Consider the following 15,920-nt stretch of genomic DNA (forward strand, 5'->3'; position numbering starts at 1 on the left):
AAAAAGACACCTACTGTCCACTCCCTCAAGTTCTGCTAGGCACCCAATCAGAGTTATTTCAAACTACCGTGTGGTTGATATGTATGATCTGGAAGCATCACACAAGATACATGCAAAAAAATGAGCACACTCAAGCTCACAGGTGGAAAATACTGGGAGATGGGCCATACTGTTGATGAAGAAGATACTTTGGGGCAGAGACCTCCGTGTCACATAGGCAATGCTTCCCCCATTCCAAACACTTACCCAGAAATAAGAAACTATCCTATTCAAGAGGAACTCAAAAAACATCTCCCCATTCTCACTAGAATGAACTGAATGAAGCTTGTTAAAAAGTGATCGGCTGGGGCAAGGAATGGCCTTGTGCCCAAGTTCTCCTCTGGACAGTTTTACACAGTCCAGTTAATGTAACATGGTCTTAACCTTGGATATCAAAGTTCTAAAATAAATTAGGCAATGCCGGTGACAATGCAGTAGCGAGCCAAATCAAATACACAGGTGTCACACTTGTGCATCATATGAGCATTCTCTCTTCCCACAGCTAAGGCAAGTATATCAACACACGGATCAAGGGGCTCTTATCTGAAATTTGTAAGGAAAACCATTCTGGGCCATAAACATTTGGTTGCAATTCAGTTCAGTCACTCAGTCGTGTCTGACTCTTTGTGACACCATGGACTGCAGCACGCCAGGCTTCCCTGTCCACCACCAACTCCTGGAGCCTACTCAAACTCATGTCCATCGAGTCGGTGATGCCATCCAACCATCTCATCCTCTGTCGTCCCCTTCTCCTCCTGCCTTCAATCTTTCCCCACACAGGGTTTTTTCCAATAAGTCGGTTCTTCACATCAGGTGGCCCAAGTATTGGAGTTTCAGCTTCAGCATCAGTCCTTCCAATGAATACTGATTGCAGTACACAGTCTCAAACTGCGACTGCCACAGGGCCCATGAGAAAGGTCATGTGGGAATGTGCGCTCAGCCGCTCCAGTCAGGCTCTTTATGACTCTATGGACTAGAGCCCATCAGGATCCTCTGTCCATGGGATTCTCCAGGCAAGAATACTGGAGTTGCCATGCCCTCCTCCAGGGATCCTCCCAACCCAGGGATTAAACCTGTATTTCTTGCATTGCAGCTGGATTCTTTACCGCTGAGCTACCAGGGAAGCCCCATGTGAGAATGGGCATTGGCTTTATTTTTTAATCCACTCCAACCGCCCCCAAATGGGGGAATACCAGAGTTCCAGATGATAAAATTCAAAGACAACTCATGCTAGGAAACAAAAGCCAAACATGTAGAGGAGACCATTTTTTCTTTTTTTTAATATTAACAAATCCAGGCTCAAAGGAAGAAAGGAAAGACACAAGGGTGCCATCCAAGTCAGGAGTATCTGACCTTTTAAATGCCATGGGCTGCCTCAGCAATCTAGAGCCTCTAATCAGAATGTTTCTGAGTGATTTTGACACAGAAAATGCAATTACAGAGAAAATCAATTATACTGAAGCAGACATCAAAATATTTAAAAAGCAAATCTGTGATAATAGTAATGTGTGCTTCTTAACGCATAAATAACATGACACAGCAGCAGGTCTAAGAGCTACTGTAGTTTCCTGAGTGGTGATAGGCATAATTGATAGCTTAAACTACCTCCCTCAAAATGATACAAAAGTCTATAATTTCTATGTGCCAAAGCCACAGGTGCTACTCTTATTCCATAGTTTATTCTCCCTTTCATGATTAAAGGAAAAACTACATTTTGGCTACAGTATAGCTAAATTTGCATTTTTCTCCACTCATCGAAGTTCAGAGACCCTCTGCAGTGCATCCAATGACCCTAAGAGTTTGGGACCCTTACCCAGAGAATCAGGATCAGACCCAACAGAACAATTACTCTGACTTGCCAAAAGCTCTGCAAATAGCCCAGGAGTTTCTAGAGAAACAGTAGCTCACTTTTATCCCACTCCTGGAACCACTGAAATACAGGAAATTAAATGGTAATTTACTGATTGGCACATATTAGCAGGATTGGGAACTCCACAAAGACATCACCCCTAACAATTATATGCCAAGTTCCATGGTTAATTTTCACAGTAGTCTGTAAAAGTTCTATTTAACAAGAAAGTCCATCACCACCAAATTACTAACAACAGCTAGCCTGGCATCACAAGAGAGATACCTATGGAAATTTAGTGTGAGACAACATACAAAAGCATGAAAGTCAGGGTGAATATTAGGGACAAGTGTGTTTTATATTGGTTTTATTTTCTTGAATTCTCTTCTTATCCTTTTAAAAAGTATTTAAGCTCTAATATGTATGGCCTTCCCATGAATTGGACCAGGCTTCCACGTGAGACTGGTACCCAAGGCGTGGCCTCTTCCGCCCCCACTGCTTCATACAACCAGGCCACTCACCAGATGCGTGCCTTCATGGGGGATGCCCTAAGAAGATAAATATCACTCAGAGTCCAAAATACACGGACTCACACTGGGCCACTGCCAGTTTCTCATGGATCCTGGGTAACTGAGACGGTTTTTGTTTTCATGGTTAGGACCTACAAACAACAGCTGCAAAAGTGTAATACTTTTTCTAGACTAATAAAATTACCTAAATCTGGCTCACTGTTTCAGCTGTGGCAGCAGCCAAACTTCCCAGAAAGATGCAAGCCCTGTATGGTTTCCAGAAGATCTGGGATGGGAGCTCTGAGCTAAACCAGAGGCATTCAAACCCAACCCAACAGCAAAAGATACATTACCTAAATTCTGAATTACAGGATAATTCCTATGCATGGAGATTACAAACATTACTTTTAGGAGTCAGATAAAACTTTAATCAAACCTATAAAGTTCAAGCACACTTGAAGTTATGTGACATGCCATATATGAACATCAGATTTTTTCTCTCTAAAACACAGTGAAAGGTTCAATTAAAGCCCTTAACTCTGCAGGGAAGCCTTTGATCAAAGATTCTGTCACCACCTCTCAACACATACAGACAGTATGAAACATATCTCAGACCTAAGGAACAAAATCAGTATTGTGAAGTGGCGTGGAAACCACACATACATATACACAGAGATCATGCTCCTTTCAAGTCAGGAGGACGGGGGCGGGCACAGGGAAATGAGTTGCAGAAACTACAGCTTCCAAACTGAAAAGGTTCCTTAGACACAGTACATGAACACAGCTATCAAATTATTTTCTAAATATAAGTGTGTGGTCCCAATGCCTTCTTTAAGGAAAAACAGCTTCATTAGAACCCAGTGGAAAACTGGAACACTTTTCTTGAATGACTCTGAATTAAAGACAGTGGATACAAAACTGTTTTAGATAAAACGAAGATGTTGCACAGATGTTACAAGTTGTCATGGTCTTACTAAAACATCTTTCTGCCACAGCAAAATATGAGTCTGCAACAGAGCTGGATATAAAATAATAAATATCTGTCCCTTGTCTTTATGTAATCCAACTTCCCAAGCTGACTCCCTTCTGCCTCCTCAGAAACCTAATAAAGCCCATATTTCAATGTACTGATAATTCACTGAAAACCACAAAGCCATTCATCTCCAACTCAGACTTAAGTTATGATTTTTTTTGCAATTATCTCTTCTTATCAATACTGTAAATCTGTAACAAACAAAAGGCCTTTACTCCACAAATCCAACAGACCACCATAAAAATAACAGCCAAGGTGGGAACACAAATGCACCCCATAGTAAGTATGGTTATGTCTTTCACTGTGAATAATCTGGTTTAGTCCTCACAATGAGGAGGTCGGAACTGCAATTGTGCTGACAGATAAAGAAATTAAGGGTCAGAGAAACTTCACAGCCTGCCCCTAGCCACACCTTCCCTCTTTTAAAAAAAAAAAAATTATTTTTAATTGGAGGATAATTGCTTTACAATATTGTGTTGGTTTCTGCCAAATATCAACTTGAATCGGCCACAGGTTTACGTACGTCCCCTCCCTCGTGAGCCTCCCTCCCACCTCAAGGCCCATCCCGCCCCTCTAGGTTGTCACAGAGACTGGGTTTGAGCTCCCTGTGTCATACAGCCAATTTCCACTTGTATCTATTTTACATATATTAATGTATATATTTCAATGCTACTCTCTCAATTCATCCCACACTTTCCTTCTCAACATAGCACTCCTTGGCAGAAAGAACACTAGACCCTCACTTTTGGTATCCTGAGCCTTGGACCCCAAGATTAAATGATGCATAAAACCAGCCTCTGTGGCACAGCATAGGGCCTAAAGATAGGACATATAAAACTAATTGTTTCTGTGGAATTTAGAAACCATTCAACTTTCACTAAAGCGGACCCTCCCCTTAGAGAAACTTGTTACCAAAAAGGAGAACTATGATGGAAAACAAAGAACATTTCCTTCTTGGAACAGGGCAAAAGGAGAGACCTATAGGAAAACAAAATACAGAACTGTCTGTGCCAGGACTGTGTCCAAGTCCATCCTCGCAAGATCAGTTAAACAGAACAACAAACCTCATTAGAACTCTGCTTTAATTCACCTGCCTAGTCTTAAATATGTAGGCTTCATAGATGATATCTTCATCTACTCCAAAACAGTTACATTCAGAACTATTAATAATAGCAAAAATCAGATCTACATATACTATCCTCATTATCAAGGTTTTTACTTGGGTCTTTTTTGCCTTTACTACTTTAAGCACATGAATGATTCAATCAACATGATCAGAGGTCCAGAAGAGTTTATATTTCCACATGTTGTTATTTATAACCTAAAAAAGAGAGGCTCATCTGAGCTAGCCAGTTATCAACTCCCACAACTTCTTCAATTTTTCCAAACAGAATTTCTTAAAAGTGTCACTGAATTTTAAAGCACCTTCCCATAAAAACCCTTCGAGGGTAAGGAGCATGACCCCACCGTCCTAAGCTCGGGCTACTTAGCCAATATGCAGCTAATAAAAAAAATCAGGGGTTGAAACCAGATAAAGCCACAGAAGACACAGACCATGGTTTTTCCATTTAAGGGTCTTGTCTTTATCGCCTACTATGTAAAAAAAAAAAAAATACACACATACATATATGGTGATACACAAATTTGGAAAAGTCCCTGACGCTGGGAAAGACTAAGGGCAGAAGAAGAGGGCGACAGGATGAGATGGTTGGATGGCATCACTGACTCAAAGGACATAAGTCTGAGCAAACTCCAGGTGATAGTGAAGGATGGGGGAGCCTGGCGTGCTACCTGCCGCCCACGGGGTCACAAAGAGTCAAACACGACTTAGCAACTGAACAAGAGCAACACGATTTTGAGTAAAACCCAGTCAGTTCCTGCCCTGAACACAGCCATCCTACTCACCAGACAGAAATCTAAACCTGTGGCATCATGGGAACAGAACAAGTCAGAGTGGCATGATGGTGAAGGTTTTGGAGCCACGGAGACCAATCCATGGGTTTAAAATCCCCAAACCCTAACTCTACTATGCTTCACCTTCCCTGTGATCCTGGGCCTGAAACTTAAACACTCTAAATCTTAGAATCCTCATTCGTAACAGAGATGACATACCACAAAGTAACTTTAAGAATTAAAAACAACATGACAAGTGCCTAGAACTACGCCTAGCAAGAAATACATACTACATAGCTGGTTGTGACGGTCTCATGTTATTCCATCTGCTTATATCGGCCCAACTACAACTTCTAAAGCCCAATTAAATGTCAGTGGAATGGGCTTTCCCTTTTTCTGTTTAGGATATTAAAATGATAGGGCTTTATCGCCAATAACAATCGGAGCTGACTGAGGGAGGGTGAAGGATGAGTCACACATTTTTGCCTTGAATAGTGCCAATGACCACAGTGGGAAAAGCAGACAGAAGCTGGGGGTGAGGGGACTTGGGGAGGTGGAGAGTGGAAAGCAGGCAACAATTAGGAGGAAAATGAGTTCAGTTTGGATATCTCAAAAGTACATATGAGTCATCCAAGTAGAACTTTCCAAAAGATTGTTTGAGACAGGGTGAACTTGGAGAAAGACCTGGGGGTCATTAGCATGTGGGTGGTGGCTAAAGCCATGGAAATACAGAAGTCACCCAAAGAAGCTTAGCAGACTAAAAGCAAAGCACCAAGGATGCAAGCCCAGGGAGTGTGCACACTTACTGGCAGGCACAGTAGGACCTAGGAAGAAATGAAAGGGAGAAAAGTAGGAAAAATGCAAAGGAACCCAAAGGAGAAAGTTTCAAACGAGGAATGGGAGTGATCAGTAGGTCAAGAGCTACAGAAAAGTCTTGTCACAAGTCCTCTTAGAGGCCATCTGTAACCTTAGGAGCAGTTTCTGTGAGGTTGAGGTGATGGAAACCAGATGACAGGTCGTCGGTAAGATCTCTGCCTAAATGGTGAAATTCTTTGATTTCAAAATAGAAACTCACTGTTCTCCAAACCCACAAAATATTAAAACCTCAAACAACTGATTACAAGGTGTTTTTTTTTCCCCCCAGAGCAAGGGAAATTTGCAAAAGAGACCCAGTCAAAAACCACAAAAGCCAGTTAACATGATCTTTGCTATTAAGCTCCTATCTATTTCCTTGAAGCTGGTCCTCAAGGAGAGAGAGAAGAAAAATTAGCTTAATTCTCTACCACCCAAAAACTGGAGGAGGGAAAAAAGGGTCTAACTTACTAGATAAATTTCCTGTCCAATAATTCTCCAAGGGCAATGCATATAAATTGCTATTTCAACATTACCTAGAGAAATGTGTTGCCACAAGTTGGGAGAGACTTTGGTTTCAATATGCAAATCCCTGCATACTTTGGTAAAATTCCATTTAAGCAGAGTCCCACCTGGATTTCTAAATAAGCCTGAGCTCTTGTTAAATTTAGTAGATTGTTCCTCAACATCATTTTCTTCATTCTTTGTATACTTATAACTGTAGAAAGTGCTTTCCTAGGCAATTTTAAATAAAAGTTATAAAATGGTTCTATGATGCAAATTATAGCACTACAAGGGACTGTTTGGCTTGGCAGTATAAACTGGTAAAACTAGTTAGCAGACTTCAAAAATTATTCCCCCAAAACATCTGCTCAGGCTAGAAAGAAGTTTTTGGTTTTTTTTAAGTCTACTCCACATACAAGAATTTATACACCATCACCTCTTGAGAAGCTTAAAACGCGTGCACGCGTGCACACACACACACACACATACACAGATAGATAGCAAGTGAACAACAACAAATCTAAGTTGTGTCCAACTCTTGTGGCCCCATGAGCTACAGCCCACCAGGCTGCTTTGTCCATGGGATTTTCCAGTCAAGAATACTGGAGTGGGTTGCCATCTCCTCTTCCAGAGGATCTTCCCAACCCAGGAATCAAACCCACATCTCCTGCATTGACAGGTGGATTCTTTATAACTGAGCCACCAGGGAAGTCTAGGTAAGTGGGTAGGTAGGTATATACACAGTAGGGACACTCTCTCCATCCCCCTATTTCCAGTTCAGTAGGCCTAGGGGGAGTCCCAGTATCTTAATTTTTAAAACCTCAAGGGAGATTATAATGTGTCCTCCCCTGACATGCTCCTGTTGAGAAGCTTTTATGTTTTGGCAGGATCCGCCAAAGCGAGGGGGGGCAGACAGGGGGGATGGCAACTGTCCACTGCTTCATGGACGAGCAAGACACAGTCAGAAAGGTGACTGCAGAATATGAAGTCCTGCGAGCAAGCCACACTGGACAGATGGCAGAGTGCATCTGCACATCGCATGGACGTCTCAAGAACACTCAGGCTGGAAGCAGCTTTAACCCTGACCCCGCCTCCTAGGGAAGAGTGTTTCCAACACCTACAGAAAAGAGATCCAGGGCAGAGCCTTCATTCCCCGAGTCAACAGTTCTGTCCTGGGCCTCCTGGGGACTTCTGCTCCACAGCCTCAACTGAGAGCATCGGAGCATGAATAACAACAGTCCTCCAAGCTGTGCCCACTCAGGATGGGACTGGAGACTCCGTTCTCAGTCAGTTCTCTCTCCTTAAAGGAAAGAGGGAATACTTGAGTCCTACTACACGCTACACACTAGAGACAGCAAATACAAATGAAAAGGCGTACAGACCAAAAATCTTACCCATCAGGAACCTCCAGTCTCAAACACCTTGCATTAGGTACTTTTGTTTCACGATTTACATGTAAGATAGCAGTACAGGAAAACCACAGTCCAGGAGATGTTCAGCAACGTGTTTAAAGTTCTTAAGGCCACAAGAAGCCTCCCTGAAACCCAGGAGGGGAGTAACTCCAAATAGGTTAACAAGACAGCATGTAGAGCAGATGAGAGATGGAACCCAAGCTGTTGTAACTGGTATGGCACTAAAAAGGCAGCCTGGGAAGACGTCTGGGTAAGGTAGGTGTAAACGTCCCTTTATTTGTCTCCTGATAACTATGGGGAAGTTCATATTAATTATTAAACTTCAAAACCTATTCAAAGAATTGGGGACGAGAAAAATGATAAAGAAGTAAACATCACAATATATTCATCTATTGAATCATTCTGTTGTACACCTAAAACTAATGCTACATGTCAACTACAACTCAATTTTTAAAATATATCAAAAACAGACTGCAGGCTGACACCATTAAAAATCTAAAAATTTTTATCAGTTCTACTGATACAATATTTTTGGTGCCCCCCCAAACCCTGAAATGGGCACCAAAAAAGGTCAGAAAGATTTTTAAAGAATGTTATCAACACATCCCTATTACTAAGAGTTCTTCAACATAGTAATTAAGTCATGGATTTTTTTTTTTCCAATTCTTCTTAAATTTCTTTGAATAAAAAACCAATTTACCTTCAAAAGCCACAGAATTTTTCAGAAAATAACATACTGTGGAAAACTTGTATACTTTGTAGAAATACAGCTTTTCCCTGGGTCTCACTCACCTTGCCTCACCCCAGACTCCACTTGCTGGCAACAGAGAGCAGCTGTCTCACTCGGGGGAAACCCCGAACGTTCCTCTGGATCAGGCGACTACAGCAAGATGGAACGAGAACTGAAAAAAGAAAAACCAGTCAGTATACTCGTCCTATGACACCAGAAGCACAGAGTTCATAAAACCAGCTACAACCAGGACTTCAGAAAAAGCCATGATGGACAGGAAAAGCCATCAGTATATACATACTTTAAACAGGGGAACAAGGTGATGGGCTGGCAAACCAAGAAAACTCATTCCTCCTCCTGACAACCTCTGCCCAGGCTGACCAGGGACTGTCACTGAAAGCCTCGTCTTGAGCAAGGTACTGCAGCATTCAAACTACCTTCTCTAGCTTGGGTTTTCTCTTCAGCTGATACTAATAAGTTTGCAGCCCAACACAAGCGTCTCAAAGGTTTCAGACAATGAGCCCAGAACCTTACTAAGGCACTCATGGTGCTGAAGTTCTCCAGAATATTTTCTTCCCATATTTCCTGCCTCACTCCTCACAGGTCCCGGTTCTTTAAACGACTCACCGTTTCCGAACACACCGCCTAATCTCACACCTTTGCTCTCCCTGTTCCCTCATCCGGAGACACCGCCCCCACTCCGGAGATTAGTCATCCTCCAAACACAGCTCAAGTACCCCCTGCATGCCCGGCCTACCCCCACAGCACCTCGCCTCTGCACACAAAGCCCCTCGCAGGCACCTGTGTCCTAGCGCCTGCTTCCCTCTGCCTTGACCCCGCCCCTCCTCCCCAGCTGGCCCCTCCACCACCCTCCTGTTCTTCTCACAAGGAGAGGCACATGCCAAGGCATGTTTGTTCCTTGAAGGATTTCCAACAAGAGGTTCTCTGTGACTGACTCGGAGTCCATTTCCCTGGGAAATATTCTTCTTACTGCTACTCTGGTCCTGGAAGATGTTCTTTTTCAAGAGTGCTATCCAAGCTCCAACACAGCGACAACCGGGCTCTTGCCCAACTCAGTCCCCTCACAGCAAGGCTGCCGGGCATCACTGCCAAAGAGGATGGATCATGTGTAGTCACGCTGGGGCCAATGAAACCACCTTGGCAGGGCCCCGGAGTGTAATAGGTTCGTGCATGCAAAGGCTGGGCGGAGACCTCTTTCTCCGTTAAGTCTGTTTGATGAGGAGCTCTATAAGACATGCCACGCCTCCATCCCCCCACCACCACTAATCACAACCCACGTGAACTTCAGAGATGAAAATGGAGCACGGGAGCTCTTCTCTGGGAGGAAACCAGGGACGGAGGCAGGGGACAGGCCCGGTGCTCCCCACCTCCACCTCAGAGAGAGCTAAGATCTCATTCAAGCAGAACATGGAGGAGAAACCTACCCGGTCCAGGTGGTCCCCTGACATCAAATCTCACCTCACATTCAGCAACAGCCCCCAAAGCTGCCCAGGCTTCTGAGCGCCGCCCCCCCCACCCGCCGGGTTCTGCTTCCCTAGGTTGCTGACCTCGCTGGTAGTACTGACGCATTCACTGCAGCAGAGCACCACCTGGTGAACCACAGCTCAAATATCCGAGGCATCCTCCTAGGGTTCACTCGTAAGGCAATCACCTGCCTCATTGCCGAGAGTCTGGCAGCCAGGGAAGGAGTCCATCTCACACCTGCTGCGAGGACATCAGCCAACCTCCTCGCACAAAACACCTCAGCAGCAGAGGCAGGCATCTCAACGGTCCCAACCACAACTGCCAGACAAGAATAAAAGAGTATCCACCACAGCTGCCCACTGTCGCACAGACCCTCAGCCCAGAGGAACCACGGACATGTGAGCACTCTCACCACTAACAGGTGATCATACACCTCGTGCTCTCTCTCTGGCCTCTTCTCCACTCACAGCAACCCATTTACTACTTCTGTGATGGCGGGGGGCAGGCAGTCCTTTCTGAGTTCACGATGACAAACAGAGCTCTGTAAATTATAGAGGTCCCAAAGAGGAGGCAACTTTCTGCAAAGAAGGACTGTCCCTACAGCCTGATTTGTGGTGATGCGATCACAGAGTCTAGATTCTGCATTTGGTCCTACATGGGTTTTAAGGGCCACATTCAGTAATTACAGAAAGGAAAAAGGGAGGTGGAGACCAGAGGAACTCTGAGTGGTGTTTGAGGAGTTACTTATAACTACGGTTAGACCACTCATCCACCAGACTCAGAAGAGAAACTACCCCTCGAGTTTTCAATTGTCCTTTAAAAATCTATGTTAGTCAAGGAAAAAATTGACCTTTTTACTTTTTATATTTTCTTGTTTTAGCATTCCTCCACTAAAACTTCCCAGGTGGCACTAATGGTAAAGAAACCGCCTGCCAATGCAGGAGACAGAGAGATGTGGGTTCAGTCCCTGGGTCAGGAAGATCCCCTGGAGAAGGAAATGACAACCCACTCCAGTATTCTTGCCTGCAAAATCCTATGGTCAGAGGAGCCTGGCAGGTTACAGTCCATGGGGTCACAAAGAGTCAGACACAACTGAAGCAACTTAGCATGACCACTACAAGGGCTCCATTTTCAACACACAGTCCAAAATTTGGGCCCAAGCAAGTTCTGAAAAACAAGCATTTTGCTATATAATATTCTCATGTAAACTTCAAAAAGTACACTTATTGAAGGAACTTTTTATGGAACCTAAAATACAGGAGTTTAGAGACCAGGTGGGTGATGACATTCAACTGCCAAATCACTAGCTTTTTATTTTCATGGATCTAATTTCCAGTTGGCTCCTAAAAATAAAACTTGAAAAAGCCTTTCGAAGAGAATTATTAGGGTTTACCTCCTGGCCCTCATTCTGTTTCAAAGATGAACAAAGAGACTTTAAAGTTGTTTATCCAACAGAAATAAGCTTTTTCCTCTTAAGCATCCTTCCCAAAACCTAGCACTGGGCATCTGCAGACCACAAAACAAAGATGAGGGAATGTTTGCCGTCCAAAGTGTGTGGCCAGTGATCCTGTGTAACTGTCCGAGTCCTCCGGTGGCACTGGGTCCTGCTGCACTGAATACTGCTCCTCACAGTGTGAGGCCCAGAGAGGGTGACCAGCGAGACGAAGCCTGCAGCCTTCACCAAGTCACACCCCACTGTATCCGAGAGCTCGTGCAGCACAATGGAAAACAACACCACTGAAATTCTGAAGCCAGTGAAAGAAAGCTCTTGTTTTTGTTTTGCTTCATTTTGAATGCTGGTGCTTAATAGAAAGCAAGTTTAAACAAAGACAAGAAAATAGGAAGAAGGGAAACTCTGGAGACTCAGCATGCATCTGGGACCTGAGCTGCAACAGGCATTATATAAAACTACTTGCTTCCATTTCAAATCTTGCAGTTTCCATTTTCCTTAACACAAGTTTACTACGAGTACCGTTAAACTGTCCACTGAGGCAATTTAGATCCTTCACCACCCATCAGAATCTCCTAAGGAGCTTTAAAAATTCTGATACCCAAGAGAGTTAGAACAGAACGTCTAGGGACCCAAATGTGGTTACTTTTTAAAGCTGACCAGCTGATTCTAATGCAAAGCCAGGACTTGGAACCTCTGCTCTAACCTATCCTCAGGGTGTTTTTTTCTGTCTTGGTGGTGCTGCTGCTGCTAAGTCGCTTCAGTCGTGTCCGACTCTGTGCGACCCCATAGATGGCAGCCCACCAGGCTCCCCCATCCCTGGGATTCTCCAGGCAAGAACACTGGAGTGGGTTGCCATTTCCTTCTCCAATGCATGAAAGTGAAGAGTGAAAGTGAAGTCACTCAGTCGTGTCTGACTCTTACCAAACCCATGGACTGCAGCCTACCAGGCTCCTCCGCCCATGGGATTTTCCAGTCAAGAGTACTGGAGTGGGTTGCCATTGTGTTTTCCGTCTTGGCGGTTGGGGAGCAGCAAATATTTACACCCAAAACAAAGGGAGTGGGAGGAGAAACACAAATTGACAGGTAGAGAGCCAAAGGAAGCTGGAGTGAGTAACACTGTGCAGGGGCTGATCACCAGGGTGGGTGCAAGTTGGGGCCTGGTGGTGTACACTCCCGGAAGGAAGGACAGGGGTGGGGAAAAACCAGGTCATTCCCTAAGTAAGGCCTGGATGGACCTTGTCATGGAGTTGATAAGAAAGAACAATTCAAAGCTCATCTGTAAAGAACATCCTGGTGTCAAGTGTTTGCTATGTGAGAAGTGATTATTATAACACTGGTTTTCAGATGTGAAGAACTGTATTTATCATTGTGATTTCTCTTGGTTCTTCTAGTAATAGTACTAACAGGTTTTTTAACTGATAACCCATATTTTCTTGCTCACTAACTCTGACAAAGCACATACTCATTACAGGCTAACTGTCTGGAGTTACAATGTCCAAAGAACAAAGCTTTCCTAGGCTCATATGAGAGCTGACTCCAAACCTGATTCAATTACCATCATGGTGTTCTCAGATGTGGCAGCATGTGGATAAGAGAGAGAAGCTGGATACCTAGGAAGGGTGAGGACCGCGAGAACACTGTCTCCAGCTGAGAGCTAATTCCATCCTCACTTCATTTTCCTTAGTCCACAGGGTTACCTGCTCTCTACCTGTCCTGTAACAGAGGGACAAAAAGCAGGCTGTTCAGCTGGGTACCTCCTTCCCAATTTCAGTCTCTCATGGAGGAATTAATCAGTTTTACTTTATCCATCCTTTACCAGTGCTGCCCGAAGTAAATTACGGTGCAGGCCATCTGTACCAGATACACCTGGGCCATTTCTAGACACCCCAGACAGCATAAGAAGGCAATCAAAATACCTGGAGTACAGCCCACGAGTCTGCATTTTAATCAACCATACAGGCACAACAGCCTGTGAACCCATCATAAACTCTCACCAACTCCTCCTTGGAAATGGATTTATCAGGTGTGCTGCTAAATCCCTCCATAACCTCTGCCACTTCCTACCTGGGCTTTCATTAACTCACCCTCCCTCTTGGTCTCTCAAGGTATCTGGTCTCCTCAAAGTACACTACATGGCCTTTCATTCAAATACCTCTTGGACCCCAGCACTGCTGGCTCAAAGCTCCTGACTCATGTCACGCCTCTCTGAACTCACATCAGATGCAAAACTTCTCTAGCACTTTCAGCTGTGGAGTTCCGATCTGTTAGCTCTTTTCCTCTCTCAACTAAACCTCAAGCTTCTTGAAGGCAGGGTCCACATCATCCCTCTGAGTCTTCCACAGGGCAAAGTATATCTTGGGTTTCCAGAGCAGTGGTTGACTAACAGACCAAGCTCCTGCTTCAGCCCCAGGTTTTCCTTCATTCACCTTCTTCTCTTCTCCCTGAGAAAACTTTTTGATCTCTCCTTTCCAAAACGAATTGTTTCAGGCAAGGGTGGGAGAAAAATTAACATGCTACTGGGGAAAGAGTGAGGAGGGGCGAAAGAAACAAGTCAGCAACCTCAACTCTCCAGCCAACAGCTAGAAACCAAGAAGATCTACTTAGTCTTTGAAGCTGCCAAAATCAAATAAACTCATGTACAATTTAGAAGAGAATGTCCCAATTTCTCCTTTTTATGCCACACCTCTTTTCCCAGGCACTCCCTGAGAGCTAGGTTTACTCCTTTTTTAGATAAAATACTAACAGGGAAATATTTGTTTTCCCCGGTCACCATAAATGAAGAAAGTGGAGGGTGACTGCTAGATCAAGGCACAACGAACAGTCCTGAGAAATGATTACAGGCAGTCACAGTTTAAATAGGCTTTCAGTCCCCCAAAGAGTCCAAGAACACCTAAACAAAGCATTTCAATACAGCACCAGTAGCGGCTCTAAGAGATCACCCCAGGCACGAAGTAAAGGTTATCTCCTTCTGGGGGGATGGTGTCTCCAGTCACTACATTCAGGAGAGAAGATGCCCACAGTGAGTGACCTCAGGGGCTAAGAATCAAGTGTTCTCAGAAACAGCAATGGCCACTGTGTCCTACTGCAATGCGATGTCCCTATGTTTGTCCCAAACCAGCGACCACCCAGACAGACTTTCCCTCAGCGTGGCCATTCTGATGGGGAACCTTTCTTCTGGCTACGCCCACACCTGCCATCTGCTGATCACTTTCCACCTATCTTTTCTTATGCTATTTGTGAGTAAAGCTGCTCTCTGGATCATAAACTTCCTTGAGCAGAGGGACTGCACCTTTGTATGAACACCATGCCCCCTCATCTCTGCATCTCACAGCTGATATCTACTAACCCTATCCAGAAGCCCTGCAGCCAGCTGATCTTAAGGAAGGAGGTATTTAAATGAGTGTTTTAAAGTAGCCTGAAGATTTCTATAGTCTTTAAAGATAGATTTTCATGCTTTCTGATAGCATTTTTAAAAACACAGGTTCACCTTAGGATCCTGTGATCAGTGAGACAAGCCTCAATTTATCATCTTCCAATCTAGTCTGTACGGGACAGAGTGCTAAGTCACCTCAGTTGTGTCCAACTTTGTGTGACCCTATGGACTGTACCCAGCTGTCCGTGTAAGCCCTCCGTCCATGGGATTCTTCAGGCAAGAATACTGGAGTGGGTTGCCATGTAGAGCCCAGGCATAAATTCTGGCCGGAGAAGGCAATGGCAACCCACTCCAGTACTCTTGCCTGGAAAATCCCAAGGACGGAGGGGCCTGGTGGGCTGCAGTCCATGGGGTCGCTAGGAGTCGGACACGACTGAGTGACTTCACTTTATTTTTTCACTTTCATGCATTGGAGAAGGAAATGGCAACCCACTCCAGTGTTCTTGCCTGGAAAATCCCAGGGACGTGGGAGCCTGGTGGGCTGCCATCTATGGGGTCACACAGAGTCGGACACGACTGAAGCGACTTAGCAGCAGCAGCAGCAGCAGCAGCATAAATTCTGGGCCAAACTGCATGTGCCCATCTGAAACTGCACATTTACGGTGAGTTTATCCTTGACCTAAAGGAAAGCTAACCTCCAGTGGCTTCAATCGTACATCTATTCAGAACTAATTGTTGGATAATTTCATATTTATATCTTGATAAGTAGCAGCATTCAAGTAACAATT

General features: G+C 44.4%; 1 protein-coding gene across 5 annotated transcripts in view; it reads right to left on the reverse strand.

Annotated features, from left to right (window-relative positions):
- TANC1 (tetratricopeptide repeat, ankyrin repeat and coiled-coil containing 1) overlaps nucleotides 1–15,920 on the reverse strand; it is a 252,319-nt gene that overhangs the window by 182,833 nt on the left and 53,566 nt on the right. For all 5 annotated transcript variants that reach the window (XM_010802057.4, XM_010802056.4, XM_010802058.4 and 2 more), the window contains exon 2: nucleotides 8,884–8,993. The gene's annotated coding sequence lies outside the window, so the exon portion shown is untranslated. The remainder of the gene's footprint in view (nucleotides 1–8,883; nucleotides 8,994–15,920) is intronic.

The sequence above is a fragment of the Bos taurus genome, chromosome 2 (assembly GCF_002263795.3).
Source record: "Bos taurus isolate L1 Dominette 01449 registration number 42190680 breed Hereford chromosome 2, ARS-UCD2.0, whole genome shotgun sequence".
NCBI lineage: Eukaryota > Metazoa > Chordata > Mammalia > Artiodactyla > Bovidae > Bos > Bos taurus.